Raw genomic sequence first — 16846 nt, 5'->3', positions numbered from 1 at the left:
TAACTGTCTTGTAAATACTTTGTAAAAAGGTAGTGTAGTGGAGTGTTCGTCTGGAGTGGTGTTGTAGCGAATGTGTTGTGAGGCTGTGTGGTGGAAAGATGTTTATGTAGCAGTGTGTTGTAGAGTTTAGTGAAGGTGTGTGGTTAAGAGGAATGTGTGATGACGTTCAGTGGAAGATAATAATTGGTGGTGAAGCATGAGTTGAATCATTGCTTTGGTCGTTCATATTTACAAAGAAGGGACGCAAACAACGCTGTATCCAAGCTGCTAATGACAGCCCACCATCACGGTGACGTCATGAATCACCATCTGGGGTGTGCGCATGCGTGGTGGCCGGCGCCTATATAAAGGCTGGGCTTCAGCGTTGCGGAGCATTTAGCGCTGGAGCGCCAGGAAGGTCATCTCACTCTTGTCTCAGTGCGTAAGTAATCCTTAATGTTTATCTTTCCTTCTTTAATTGTTTATTAGTGCTTGAAAACTGTGTTAATGCGACAGTACAGTGAGCCGGAGATGTAATGAACTGCAAGAAGAGTTAACTTTTACTTAAGATAAACGTGAGATTCCTTGCCATTGTCTCTTTATAATACATTTGTTGACCTTGTTTTCTGAAAAGTGGTTTTCAGATGTAGTGGATTGTAAATTGTAAATCAATACAAATGTATATTCCTTATAAGCTGTGGTAGTGTGTGTAAAGCTTTAATTTACATTGTAATGTTGCACCCGAACTAAACTTATAATGTTTGCCACAGATTGTTTAGAAGGTTTAAGAAGCGTAAGCTTATTAGCAAGTTATTCCAAAACCTGAGACACATATTCATCTGTGTTGAAAACTTTAGTGTTATTTACTTACATAAAGTTAGGCTAAGCTTAAATTGTTCACACTTGGTGCAAGCTTATCAAAAGTTTGATTAACTATTACTTGCGATTAGTTGCTGGCCATTTACAATACCAACAGATTTCAAGCAGACCTTAACAACTCCGTAAATTAACGAAACAAATTAAAGTAATACGTGTAGGAAAACAAACCCTGAAAGCAAACAACACAATGAACAACATTGACTTAGCGAAATTGAATGAAGAAATTATGATGATATCCTCAAGAGTGGATAAAGTAATTGTCGAGCTCCAGGTACTTAATTAAATGTTTATAATTAATTAATTAAGTTTATTACCAACAGGATATGAAAACCTTTGTAATAAGCTACGGGAACTGTACATCAATGTTTAACATGAATATGGAGGTAACAATGCAATTGATTCCACCCATCAGTAGGGAGGCACTAACAGCAGGCACGGCAAACAGCAGCCATAAGGTACAGCATATGCCATCTAGTGACATAAAATTACACTATCAACAACTGGCCGACCTGCAAGATACAGCATACATACGCCTTGCGTCTGTCTGTTTGCCTCTGTCTCTAGCTATGTCTGTCAGTCTATTGGTTTCTGAACCTCTGACACTATCTATATTTGTCTTTTTTTCTCTCTCTTGTAAAAATTATAATTATCAGATGTGTGGGTGGTCAGCAAGGAGAGGAGCTCAGGAGCGTGAAACACTGAAAAAGAATAGTTACCTTTTACTCAGGTAAAGGGCCGTTTGCTTGAGAAAACTTTGACGCTGTGTAAGATCGCCTGTGTTATGCGAGCCTGAGCAAATTATTGACAGCAGAGAATTTCTGTTAAATTTCCCAAGATCAGTGAATTATGGCGCATATTACAATAATATAAAAAAAAATTAAAGTCTGTTTTGAAAATATTTAGCCTGTGTATTTTTGTCAGGCATTGACGAAAATCGCCGTGGGGAAAGGGTGGGTTTAAAATATGACTATGACACGCTATTGGCTCTTGAATTCTGGCGACCCCGACAAGCCTATGTTCATCCCATACCAAACATCCTGTACCCTTTGCCAATTGTGGTGAGGCCATCCCAAACAGAGTGGCGTTCAACTTTGAACAGTCAGTCATTCTCTCTTGTAGTAGAAATATGTATATCTATACTAAATTGCCATCCATACTTCCGTGGAAATAAACATTCCATTCATCTGGAATGTATGGTTCTCGAACCGTGGACACCCCGCGTGTGAGGCCGAAGCTCTATCGACTGGGCTATGAGTAGTCTTAAGAAGGAAAGCTTTCAGGAACAGCATCCTGCGGCCAAACTGGAATTTTCAACTTTCCCTGACTACTACTGAAGGCCAGAGGAATTACTGACCCGCGTTCTTGTCATATATGACGATTTTCGTCATATTTGACGAGAACGCGGATATATATCATCATATATCAAACGTGTTGTACTGACTCCCGACATATTTTTCCTGTCATATCTACTATATATATTTCTCTAACACACACACACACACACACACACACACACACACACACACACACACACACACACACACACACACACACACACACACACACACACACACACACACACACACATACACACAAGCCAAGACCGAACCAAAGCTATTCCACAGTCACATCAGAAGGAAAACAACAGTGAAAGAACAGGTAGTGAAACTTAGAACAGGCGAGGACAGGTATACAGAGAATGACAAAGAGGTGTGTGATGAACTCAACAAGAGGTTCCAAGAGGTCTTCACAACAGAACAAGGTGAGGTCACTGTGCTAGGAGAAAGGGATGTAAACCAGGCGGCCTTGGAAGAGTTTGAAATTACGAGAGAGGAGGTCAAGAGACACCTGCTGGATCTGGATGTTAGAAAGGCTGTTGGTCCAGACGGGATCTCGCCATGGGTACTGAAAGAGTGTGCAGAGGCACTTTGCTTGCCACTCTCCATAGTGTATAGTAGGTCACTGGTGACGGGAGACCTACCAGAAATATGGAAGACGGCGAATGTGGTCCCAATATACAAAAAGGGCGACAGGCAAGAGGCACTGAACTACAGGCCAGTATTCTTGACTTGTATACCATGCAAGGTGATGAAGAAGATCGTGAGAAAAAACCTAGTAACACATCTGGAGAGAAGGGACTTCGTGACAAATCAACAACACTGGTTCAGGGAGGGTAAATCTTGCCTGACTGGCTTAATAGAATTCTATGACCAGGTGACACAGATTAAGCAAGAAAGAAAGGGCTGGGCGGACTGCATTTTCTTGGATTGTCGGAAAGCCTTTGACACAGTACCGCATAAGAGGCTGGTACATAAGCTGGAGAGACAGGCAGGTGTAGCTGGTAAGGTGCTCCAGTAGATAAGAGAGTACCTAAGCAATAGGAAGTAGAGAGTTACGGTGAAGGGTGAGACCTCTGATTGGCGTGAAGTCACCAGTGGAGTCCCACAGGGCTCTGTACTCGGTCCTATCTTGTTTCTGATATATGTAAATGATCTCCCGGAGGGTATAGATTCATTTCTCTCAATGTTTGCGGATGATGCCAAAATTATGAGAAGGATTAAGACAGAAGAGGACTGTTTGAGGCTTCAAGAAGACCTAGACAAACTGAAGGAATGGTCGAACAAGTGGTTGTTAGAGTTCAACCCAACCAAATGTAATGTAATGAAGATAGGTGTAGGGAGCAGGAGGCCAAATACAAGGTATCATCTGGGAGAGGAAATCCTTCAGGAGTCAGAGAAAGAAAAAGACTTGGGAGTTGATATCACGCCAGACCTGTCTCCTGCAGCACATATCAAGAGGATAACATCAGCGGCATATGCCAGGCTGGCCAACATACGAACGGCATACAGAAATTTGTGTAAAGAATCATTCAGAACTTTGTATACCACATATGTCAGGCCAATTCTGGAGTATGCAGCCCCAGCATGGTGTCCATATCTAGTCAAGGATAAGACTAAACTGGAAAAGGTTCAAAGATTTGCCACCAGACTAGTACCCGAGCTGAGAGGTATGAGCTACGAGGAGAGACTTCGGGAATTGAACCTCACTTCGCTGGAAGACAGAAGAGTTAGGGGGGACATGATCACTACATTCAAGATTCTGAATGGAATTGATAGGGTAGATAAAGACAGGCTATTTAACACAAGGGGCACACGCACAAAGGGACACAGGTGGAAACAAAGCGCCCAAATGAGCCACAGAGATATTAGAAAGAACTTTTTTAGTGTCAGAGTGGTTGACAAATGGAATGCATTAGGAAGTGATGTGGTGGAGGCTGACTCCATACACAGTTTCAAGTGTAGATATGATAGAGCCCAATAGACTCAGGAATCTGTACACCTGTTGATTGACGGTTGAGAGGCGGGACCAAAGAGCCAGAGCTCAACCCCCGCAAACACAACTAGGTGAGTACAACTGGGTGAGTACATACACAGCGAGACTCGACCTAGTCTTCACTCTGAACGACTCCGGCAAGAGAGAAATCGGTTTTGAGGACCCAGTAGGAATGAGCGACCACAGTGTACTGGTGTTTGAGTACCTGATTGAAGAAGGTTTATTGAACTCGAGGAGGGATACCAAAACCAAAACGTTAGCATACCGAAAGGGAAACTATGAGGGGGATAAGAAAATTCCTAGCAGATATAGCATGGGAAACAGAGCTCAGGGGAAAGACGGCCCAAGATATGATGGATTACATTACACAGAAGTGCAAGGACGTAGCAAACAAGTTTGTCCCAGTCCAAAAGGAAAACAGAGAAATGAAGATGAGAAACCCATGGTTTAATCAGAGATGTAGGCTAGATAAGCAGCAAATTAAAAAGGCATGGAGAAGCTATAGGAATAACAGGACACTGGAGAGCAGAGAAAGATACCAGAATGCTGGGAATGAATATATCAGGATGAGAAGAGAGGCAGAAAGACAATACGAAAACGCCATCGCAAGCAAGGCAAAGACTCGGCCTAAATTGTTGTATAGCCACATCAGGAGAAAAACAACAGTAAAGGAACAGGGTATGAAATTAAGGATAGGGGCAGAAGGATTCACTACAAACGACAAGGAAGTGTGTGAGGAACTAAATAAGAAATTCCAGGAGGTCTTCGCCATAGAGCAAGGAGAAATTCCAGAGATAAGAGAGGGAATAGCTAACCAGGAACCACTGGAAGAGTTTGAGATTACCAGCGGGGAAGTAAGGAAGTGTTTACTAGAGTTGGATGTGACAAAGGCTATAGGCCCAGATGGAATCTTCCCTTGGATACTAAAGAAAGGAGCAAATGAACTGTGCCTAACACTCTCCATAGCGTATAACAAATCACTGGCAACAGGGGAACTGCCAGATATTTGGAAAGCAGCTAACGTAGTCCCGATATACAAGAAAGGGGAGAGACAGGAGGCACTGAACTACAGGCCAGTGTCCATAACCTGCATACCATGCAAGTTGATGGAGAAGATTGTGCGAAGAAAGCTAGTGGAGCATCTGGAGCGAAGGAACTTTGTAACACAGCATCAACATGGGTTCAGGGTTGGCAGGTCCTGCCTCACAGGGTTACTTGAATTCTACGACCAGGCAACAAAAATAAGGCAAGAAAGAGAAGGGTGGGCAGACTACATATTTTTGGATTGTCAGAAAGCCTTTGATACAGTACCACACAAGAGGCTAGTGAAAAACCTGGAGATGCAGGCTGGAGTGAAAAGGAAGGTACTCCATTCGATAAAGCAACAGGAGACAACGAGTCTGTAGGAGGGGTGAGGTCTCAGATTGGCGAGACGTTACAAGTGGAGTCCCGCAGGGTTCAGTCCTTGGACCTATACTGTTTCTGGTATATGTAAATGATCTCCCAGAGGGAGATCATTTACAATGTTTTGCGGATGATGTTTGCCGATGATGCAAAAGTTATGAGGAGGATTGAAACAGAGGATGATAGTAGGAGGCTGCAAGATGACCTAGAGAGACTGAGTGAATGGTCCAACAAATGGCTGTTGAAGTTCAACCCGAGTAAATGCAAAGTAATGAAACTAGGTAGTGGAAACAGGAGGCCAGATACAGGATACAGAATAGGAGATGAAGTACTTAATGAAACTGACAGAGAGAAAGATCTAGGAGTTGATATCACACCAAATCTGTCTCCTGAAGCCCACATAAAAAGAATAACGTCTGCGGCAAATGCGAGGCTGGCTAACATCAGAACAGCGTTCAGGAACTTGTGTAAGGAATCACTCAGAATCTTGTACACCACATATGTAAGACCAATGCTGAAGTATGCGACCCCAGCATGGAGCCCGTTCCTTGTCAAGCACAAGACGAAGCTGGAAAAAGTCCAAAGGTATGCTACTAGACTAGTCCCAGAACAAAGAGGCATGAGTTATGAGGAAAGGCTGCGGGAAATGCACCCTACGACACTGAAAGACAGAAGAGTAGGAGGGGACATGATCACAACCTACAAAATCCTCAGGGGGAATCGACCGGGTAAACTAGGATAAACTATTCAACACTGGCGGGACACGAACAAGGGGACACAGGTGGAAATTGAGTACGCACATGAGCCACAGGGACGTAAGAAGGAACTTACAGTGTCAGAGTAATTAACGGATGGAATGCATTATACAGTGATGTGGTGGAGGCTGACTCCATACACAGTTTTAAATGTAGATATGATAGAGCCCAGTAGGCTCAGGAACCTGTACACCAGTTGATTGACAGTTGAGAGGCGAGACCAAAGAGCCAAAGCTCAACCCCCCGCAAGCACAAATAGGTGAGCACACATCCATAGAATTTTATAGACATAGACGCACACATCCAATGACATTATAAATATTTTTTTCAGTGCCAAAGTAGTTAAATGGAATGCATTGAGAAGTGATGGCGAAGGCAAACTCCATACAGAGTTTCAAATGTAGATTTGATACGCCCAGTAGGCTCAAGAATGAGTACACCAGTTGCTTGACGGTTGAGAGGCGCGACCAAAAAGCCAAAGCTTAACCCTTGCAAGCACAACTAGGTGAGTACATTTCCCGGAGGCACCTCGTAGCATCTTTCTAACTCGTAGGTACTGCTAGGTGAACAAGTGCACCAGGGCTAAAGAAATTCTCCCCATTTGTTTCCGCCTCCGACGGGAGTCGAACCCAGGCCATTAGAACTACGACCCCGAGCGCTGTCCACTCAGCCACAAGGCCGTGTGTATTTACTATTTGTGTCTGCATAATCGAGCTATTAGCTCATGGACCCCGCCTTCCTAGCCAATATATTTTCCTTTATTATATCTATGTTATATATTTATCTCTAACACACGCACACAGTGGTAGGTAGCTTGAGGTCTGGTAGCTGAGCAGACAGCGTACAGAACTCGTAATTCTGTGGCCCGGGTTCGATTCCCGGACCAGGCAGAAAAAAGTGGGCAAAGTTTCTTTCACCCTGATGCCCCTGTTACCTAGCAGTAAACAGGTACCTGGGAGTCAGAAAGCTGTTACTGACCTGGTGTGAGTGTGTGTGTGTGTGCGTGTGTGGAAAAAATAAATAAATTAGTTAGTAGTTAGTTACAGTTGAGAGGCGGGCCGAAACAGCAGAGCTCAACCCTCGCAAGAACAACTAGGAACAAGCATACATTCATTGGAAGGAGCCCGTAGCAGCCGTTTAACTCCTAGGTACCTATTAATGCTAGGCGATCAGGCGCATCAGGGTGAAAGAAACTCTGCACATTTTGTTTCCGGCTAGGCGGGGAATCGAACCTGGCCCTTAGGACTACGAATCCCCGAGTGCTGTCCACTCAGCCGAGAGGCCCCTCTGAGAGTGTGTGTGTACTCACCTATTTGTGCTTTCGGGGGTTGAGCTCTGGCTCTTTGGTCCCGCTTCTCAACCGTCAACCAACTGGTGTACAGGTTCCTGAGTCTATTGGGCTCTATCATATTTACACTTCAAACTGTGTATGGAGTCAGCCTCCACCATATCACTTCCTAATGCATTCCATTTGTCTACTACTCTGACACTGAACAAATTCTTTCTAACGTCTCTATGACTCATTTGGGCACTCAATTTCCACCTGTGTCCCCTAGTGCATGTGCCCCTTGCGTTAAATAGTCTGTCTTTATCTACCCTATCATTTCCTCTATGTGTGTGTGTGTGTATGTGCGTGCGTGTGTGTGCACGCAACTGTAATAATTAATTGTTTTCCCGTAAACGTATTTTATTTAAAGTGACCTCATGCTCAAGTGAATTAAAACAAAATCTAGGTATGCTAATTATTTAGCTAATTCAAACGAATTTTGATTAATCAACTGATTAAGCTACCTTTGTGGGGGTGGGGGGGGAGTCCAGGCACAGTTTATCACGCATCCTAGCGAGGCCAGTCACACGTTATCACGCATCCTAGCGAGGCCAGTCACACGTTATCACGCATCCTAGCGAGGCCAGTCACACGTTATCACGCATCCTAGCGAGGCCAGTCACACGTTATCACGCTTCCTAGCGAGGCCAGTCATACGTTATCAAGCATCTTAGCGAGGCCAGTCATACGTTATCAAGCATCCTAGCGAGGCCAGTCATACGTTATCAAGCATCCTAGCGAGGCCAGCCACACGTTATTACGCTTCCTAGCGAGGCCAGACATACGTTATCACGCATCCTAGCGAGGCCAGTCACACGTTATCAAGCATCCTAGCGAGGCCAGTCACACGTTATTACGCTTCCTAGCGAGGCCAGTCATACGTTATCAAGCATCCTAGCGAGGCCAGTCATACGTTATCAAGCATCTTAGCGAGGCCAGTCATACGTTATCAAGCATCCTAGCGAGGCCAGTCATACGTTATCAAGCATCCTAGCGAGGCCAGTCATACGCTATCAAGCATCCTAGCCAGGTCAGTCACACTGTGGCTGAAGTGGCTTCCCTATGGTGTAGTGATAAGACATTCGCCTGGGGTTTTGCGAGCGCTTGGTACTGGGTTCGTATCCTGGTCGGGGATGATTTACTGGGCGTCAATCCTTAACTGTAGCCTCAGTTTACTCAACGGTAAAATGGGTACCTGGTTGTTAAACGATTTGGCGGGTCCTATCCGGGAAACATAGGATTAAGGAATTGCTCGAAACGCTATGTGTGCTAGTTGCTGCACAAGAATGTAAGAATTCTTGTATATATAAATAAATAAGACAATAATAAACAGGTTATCAAGCATCCTATCGAGGCCAACTACAAGGTTTCATATAGTATTACAATATTTTTTGTTTAATTGTTATAAACAGTTTGGGTTCTGGTGTAGCCAGTATTAATATCTGAGGATCACACTCCTGTCTGTCCAGTGTGCGACCGAGGGACGCTGTCTATATTTTATACGAGACTCTAAAGTGAATACATAAGACTCGACATTTATAGATTAGAGGCTCAACATCTATAACATATAAGGCTCGACACAGAAGAGAATAGGCTCAATATACAAAAGATATGAAGCTCAATATACAAAACATAAAGTTCAATATACAAAACATAAGAGGCTTAATATTATATATAAGTTGTTATGTAACATATATATATGAGGCTCATTTTATATAACATAACAGGGTCTTCATTTATAATATAAAATGTTTATTAATATATATAATAAAAAAAGCTTTACCTATAATACAATAGGATCAACAAATATAACATAAGGGGCTCAACATATAGATAAGAGGCTCAGTATTTACAGCATAAGTGGCTCAATATTTATAGCATAAGAGGCTTATCATATACAACATAAGAGGCTTTTCAATTATAGCATAAGAGATTTATCTTTAGTGTATATATTGATTGTCTCAATGTCTTCAAATTGTTTTCTACACTGACATACTGCTAGTTGCATAATATTCTTGCAAAAGATGTAAAATTGTCATGTAATCTCATTTCTCTTAAATCTGTAAGTGGTCTTGTTTCACAACCTGACCATCGCCATTTGATCCCCGACGATCCGAGTGAATGAGCGCTCTTTATTCAATAGTTCCCATGCCCATTTCAAGAGCTATATACACATAATGACTTAGCACTATTTCCTGATACCTTGTGTGGGAAAGTCTAGCTCAGAATATCAATAAAATAATCATTAACTTCGATAACTGTGAAGGACCCCCTTTTTTCATTTAAAAAAGGGAAAATAATATTAATTGAATATATTGAAAAAATCCAAGAGCTAGGGCCTATGGATCTGTTAATAAATAATAATATAATACAAGAACATTAAGAGGACTGTATATTATAATTAAATTATTGAGCAGACTCACACACACTCTTTGGGGGTTATAATAGTGCAAGGAAATTAATATATATTTGTGCACAATGAAATAGATGTAAATTCACATCAAAACGCCATTGAGATATGTAGATAATGTATGTAAATATTAAATGGGAAATACATGGTTAGTAAATGAAAATGATCTTATTTGGAGGATCAATAATAAACTAATGGTTAAATGTTATTACAAAAACTTAAAAAGCTTAGCTGAATGGTAGAAATGGGAGCAAGCGTTAGAAGAGGCGCATCAACAAATCTTGTCAAAACATGCTGTCCTGAGTCACGTGTGGAGGGGAAGCTTATCTCTCTCCTCTTGTTGCTCTGGCACAAGCTGAAATTATAATGGATTTGTAAAGGCTGCCTACACCATGATTAATATTCACCTATTTCTGAATGAATGGGAGGGCTCAGTCCAGAATGGGACTTACTTTTTGTTATGAGGAGGGCCTACGTCATAACGACGAGCAAATCAACACATATGAAGTCTCGAGATCTCAATAAACCTACAAAAATGGGACTTAACAAGATTGTGCTTGCCGAGACGACCGTTTGGCCGATGTTGGAGTCACTGGGGTACCCAGACACTCACTGCTGCAAGAATGTACTCTGTATGGTCCGTTGAAATACGTGAGCTCCGAACACCACTTGTGGTCGGTAAGATGGCCGCCCTAGCTCTCCTCTTCCTTTCTCATTCACGCATGTGCAAAGTCACGTAGCAGTAAATCGGAAAATTCTTCTCCTAATAATTACTTAACTTCATGAGACATGAGGCTTGGTTTGATAATACAGGGAGGTGATGTTATTTATATTCTCATCATATAATTATTGATATGAATAGAGTTCATATAGGCGAGAAGTGGAGGGAGAATTTCGTTCCTCCATGTCAAAACTGTGATCTTCAGCTAATAACATGTTATTATTTGATCGCTAGTTGACATAGTGTCAGTTAATGATTCTATGAAGAGAATACTGATAAGGAGTGAGAATAGAATTTAATTCTCTGAAATGTAGATGTTATCATACCCTGATAAATGGGTGATACCTTTCCACATAAGGTATCAGGAACTCTTACCTTCGTTATCTCCTGGAAACAAAATTATAATAGTTGGATCACAGGACATTGAAGCCTTTAGAACTCTTGTAATGCCCTAAAAATTCTGTATTTTGTATTCTTTCTTAAAATATGAATTTTCTGTTGTGAATACAGTTTGTACATAGATAATGCAGAAGAATTTCTAATAACATTCTAGACGCAGCACGTAACTGCCTGGTTCTTCTTGTCTGTATGCACCATATTTGATCAGCTATTGTTCGATACTACATGGTAATGTGAAGAATGTAACATGGATTTTAATCTCATTGGTAAGTCCCCTGATGACGGAAGTTATAAGTCACACTGTGGGGGAATGATTAACCAGTGTGCAAAAATAATTAAGATCTGCATATATTTATTCATGAAGACTTTAAAATATAAAGCAGCACCCATTCGTTGGTCTTAAACATGCCTGCTCACCGACGATATGCTGCACCATATACACTCCACGGCCAGGAGACACGTTGTAACTCTCTCATAATCCCGTTTGACAGAGTCAGCGTCATGGACAAGAGAACCACACACATCCGAACGATGAAAGTCGACCGTCTAAGGATCGTGTGGATGTGGCTGGGAGGCATGTCAGCGAGGAAAATATCCTATGAGACCGGAACTAGTATATGCACTGTGTACAGGTGGATCAGACGGTGGCAGGAGGAAGGCAACGTGGACACCCGTCCTTACCGCGGGAGGCCGCGGGTCTCCTGGAACCTGCACGACCCACTGGTTGCCCCATTACACCCGCAACCACTGGCTGCAACCTTTACTGTTGGGGACATGCCCCACTCTCTACCACTCTACCGTTACTTCACAACCATTGATCACTATTTCCCAGGGCGTGCATATCATTAGTGCAAAATATTGGAAAATAAGGAAGCCACCATTTAATTTCGATATAATATTATGAAAAAAATGTTCATAAGACACTTATGTGGTGTGATTCACTCAAGTAATAACAGATTCATTTTGAATCTGCTATAACACTTGTCTGCGGAATATGAAATTAAAAACCCGTGTAATCTGATAGTTACCGCCTGTAAAATCTGACTAATTCTGTATTTGTAGAATCTGATACTAACAATGTCTGCGGAATCTGATTTTAAGTGGTCAATGAAATTTTATCAACTGGCTTTTGAAATATGATATTAGGTTGCCTGTGATATTTTGTATTAACCTCGTTTGTAGAATGTGATATTAACAACACATGTGGAATCTGATGTTTACTGTGCAGGTGGAATCTGCTATTAACTGTGTAGGCTGAATTTGATATTACCTGTGCAGGTGGAACCTGATATTAACTGACCAGTGAAGCATGACGTTAGACATGTTTACGGAATATACTTCACATCTTTACAAGATGCAAAATATAGACCCCACTCGTCAATAAAACACAAAATATATTTTCATAATTAACACTTACATGAATATTCGGCTTGTGGTTTATGTAAGTTTGTCTTTACAATTGAGGCTCGAGTTCTCTATAGTAAATTGATGTGATGAAAACTAATTTTGATCTGTGGCCACGGAGTGCTATCAGGCAGTTGGGAAAATAGTCATGGCTGCCAATGAATAAACTGGTGGTCATGTGGTCAGGATATTCTACTTGATAGTGTGTTATAAGCTCCTGGTTAGCAGTCTAAGGTTTGAACCATTCACAGGGAGGAGTCTTTCCGATATATTCCACTTGTGGTTTATGCAAGTTATATAATATATATATATATATATATATATATATATATATATATATATGTCGTACCTAGTAGCCAGAACTCACTTCTCAGCCTACTATTCAAGGCCCGATTTGCCTAATAAGCCAAGTTTTTTCTGAATTAATATATTTACTATAATTTTTTTCTTATGAAATGATAAAGCAACCCTTTTCTCTATGTATGAGGTCAATTTTTTTTTATTGGAGTTAAAATTAACGTAGATATATGACCGAACCTAACCAACCCTACCTAACCTAACCTAACCTATATTTATAGGTAAGGTTAGGTTAGGTAGCCAAAAAAAGCTAGGTTAGGTTAGGTTAGGTAGGTTAGGTAGACGAAAAAACATTAATTCATGGAAACTTGGCTTATTAGGCAAATCGGGCCTTGAATAGTAGGCTGAGAAGTGCGTTCTGGCTATTAGGTACGACATATATATATATATATATATATATATATATATATATATATATATATATATATATATATATATATATATATATATATATACATGTATGTATATATATATATATATATATATATATATATATATATATATATATATATATATATATATATATATATATATATATATATATATATGTATGTATATATATATATATATATATATATATATATATATATAAATATATATATATATATATATATATATATATATATATATATATATATATATATATATATATATATATATATATATTATTAAATATGACCGAAAAAGTAAGATTAATAATTCTAACACGAATTTTCTCAATCTTTCGTACATTACGCTTCACTGTTGGAGGTAAATCAAAAATCACTTCTCCAAAATTCATTTTTATTTCTAGTCTGACGCGACACGGGCGCGTTTCGTAAAACTTATTACATTTTCAAAGACTTCACAAATACACAACTGATTAGAACTTACGTCTCTCTGATATTATATCTACATTTGAGTGAGGTGGGAAGGGTGATGTGGCATTAACACAAGACAGAAAAGGAGGGGATATTAATAGGGTATTAAAAGTATCAACACAAGACAGAACAGAAACAATGGGTATTGAATAGAAGTGTTTGTAGAAAGCCTATTGGTCCATATTTCTTGATGCTTCTATATTGGAGCGGAGTCTTGAGGTGGGTAGAATATAGTTGTGCAATAATTGGCCGTTGATGGCTGGTGTTGACTTCTTGATGTGTAGTGCCTCGCAAACGTCAAGCCGCCTGCTATCGCTGTATCTATCGATGATTTCTGTGTTGTTTACTAGGATTTCTCTGGCGATGGTTTGGTTATGGGAAGAGATTATATGTTCCTTAATGGAACATTAAGGAACATATAATTTAATTATAATCTCTTCCCATAACCAAACCATCGCCAGAGAAATCCTAGTAAACAACACAGAAATCATCGATAGATACAGCGATAGCAGGCGGCTTGACGTTTGCGAGGCACTACACATCAAGAAGTCAACACCAGCAATCAACAGCCAATTATTGCACAACTATATTCTACCCACCTCAAGACTCCGCTCCAATATAGAAGCATCAAGAAATATGGACCAATAGGCTTTCTACAAACACTTCTATTCAATACCCATTGTTTCTGTTCTGTCTTGTGTTAATGCCACATCACCCTTCCCACCTCACTCAAATGTAGATATAATATCAGAGAGACGTAAGTTCTAATCAGTTGTGTATTTGTGAAGTCTTTGAAAATGTAATAAGTTTTACGAAACGCGCCCGTGTCGCGTCAGACTAGAAATAAAAATGAATTTTGGAGAAGTGATTTTTGATTTACCTCCAACAGTGAAGCGTAATGTACGAAAGATTGAGAAAATTCGTGTTAGAATTATTAATCTTACTTTTTCGGTCATATTTAATAATATATGTCTACAGGAAAGACTGCTACCAAAATATACTAATATATATATATATATATATATATATATATATATATATATATATATATATATTGTGACGGTAAAGCGTTGGTGTTCGGCTGTTTCAAAAGCTGGGGGCAGGGCCTCGTCACATCACAAAAAAAAGAGAAAAGTTTGTCCTTTCGTCTGTGGCAAGGTAATGGGAAGACACACAAAACACAAGTCTATAAACAATGAAATTTTAATTACTCTAGAAAACAAGACATGAATAAAGGCAATCTCATAAAATGTAGGACAAGTCAAGAAACAAAATAACATGAATAATCACTGGCAAATGAAAAGTTACGCTAAGACAAGTAAGTTACAGTGATAGCAAAATAAAATAATAATGGGTGCTGGAATACTGGCTTCAAGTTGCCACCTCCCTTAGTACATGAAAGCCAAGGCTTAGTCTACTAGCGAGAGATGTCAACTGCATGGAGCACTGAGATATTCTGACGAGTCTGGCATGCTGCTGCCCAGACATCGACTCGCGGTGGTGGTGGAGTGCAGGTGCGACGAGACACCAGCCAATCAGCAACAGGCAGGCAGAGGATGAGCAGTTTGCTGGTTACGGCGGCTGTAGCAGGTGTCGGGGTACGTTTTGCTTCCTGGGCAAAACGTTTGGAAATACTGGTGGACGTATCTTCTATATAGTATCTTGTATGTACGACGTAATGATGAAGGGAAGAGCAGGCTTCCCTAGTACCTAGTAGCCAGAACGCACTTCTCAGCCTACTACGCAAGGCCCGATTTGCCTAATAAGCCAATTTTTCATGAATTAATTGTTTTTCGACTACCTAACCTAACCTAACCTAACTTTTTCAGCTACCTAACCTAACCTAACCTATAAAGATAGGTTAGGTTAGGTTAGGTAGGGTTGGTTAGGTTCGGTCATATATCTACGTTAATTTTAACTCCAATAAAAAAAATTTGACCTCATACATAATAAAATGGGTAGATCTATCATTTCATAAGAAAAAAATTAGAGAATATATATTAATTCAGGAAAACTTGGCTTATTAGGCAAATCGGGCCTTGCATAATAGGCTGAGAAGTGCCTTCTGGCTATTAGGTACGACACATATATATATATATACATATATATATATATATATATATATATATATATATATATATATATATATATATATATATATATATATATAAATATATATATATATATATATATATATATATATATATGTCGTACCTAATAGCCAGAACGCACTTCTCAGCCTACTATGCAAGGCCCGATTTGCCTAATAAGCCAAGTTTTCATGAATTAATGTTTTTTCGACTACCTAACCTACCTAACCTAACCTAACCTACCTTTTTCGGCAACCTAACCCAACCTAACGTATGAAGATAGGTTAGGTTAGGTTAGGTAGGGTTGGTTAGGTTCGGTCATATATCTACGTTAATTTTAACTACAATAAAAAAAAATTGACCTCATACATAATGAAATGGGTAGCTTTATCATTTCATAAGAAAAAAATTAGAAAAAATATATTAATTCAGGAAAACTTGGCTTATTAGGCAAATCGGGCCTTGAATAGTAGGCCAAAAAGTGAGTTCTGGCTACTAGGTACGACATATATATATATATATATATATATATATATATATATATATATATACATATATATATAAATATATATATATATATATATATATAGATATATATTTTATATATATATATATATATATATATATATATATATATATATAGATATATATTTTATATATATATATATATATATATATATATATATATATATATATATATATATATTCTATATATATATATATATATATATATATATATATATATATATATATATATATATATATATATATATATATATATATATATATATATATATATATAACTTTAGAACACTTTCCCACCAGGAGACTCGAACCCTAGCCAGCACAGAAGCCTTCCAGCAACTGGCATAACAGGTACGCCTTAACCCACTCCACCACCTGCTCAGACCCTTAAAAGAGATGGTAA

General features: G+C 39.4%; 1 protein-coding gene across 1 annotated transcript in view; it reads left to right on the top strand.

The window, feature by feature from the left end:
• The first annotated feature begins 390 nt into the window (after positions 1-390).
• Positions 391-16846, top strand: part of LOC138349629 (uncharacterized) — a 62716-nt gene continuing 46260 nt past the window's right edge. Inside the window, exon 1 of the mRNA XM_069334777.1 lies at positions 391-421. The gene's annotated coding sequence lies outside the window, so the exon portion shown is untranslated. The remainder of the gene's footprint in view (positions 422-16846) is intronic.

This window comes from Procambarus clarkii, chromosome 32 (genome assembly GCF_040958095.1).
Source record: "Procambarus clarkii isolate CNS0578487 chromosome 32, FALCON_Pclarkii_2.0, whole genome shotgun sequence".
Taxonomy (NCBI): Eukaryota; Metazoa; Arthropoda; class Malacostraca; order Decapoda; family Cambaridae; genus Procambarus; species Procambarus clarkii.
Note: the sequence above shows the minus strand (reverse complement) of the source record. Positions and strands in the feature narration are given on the sequence as shown.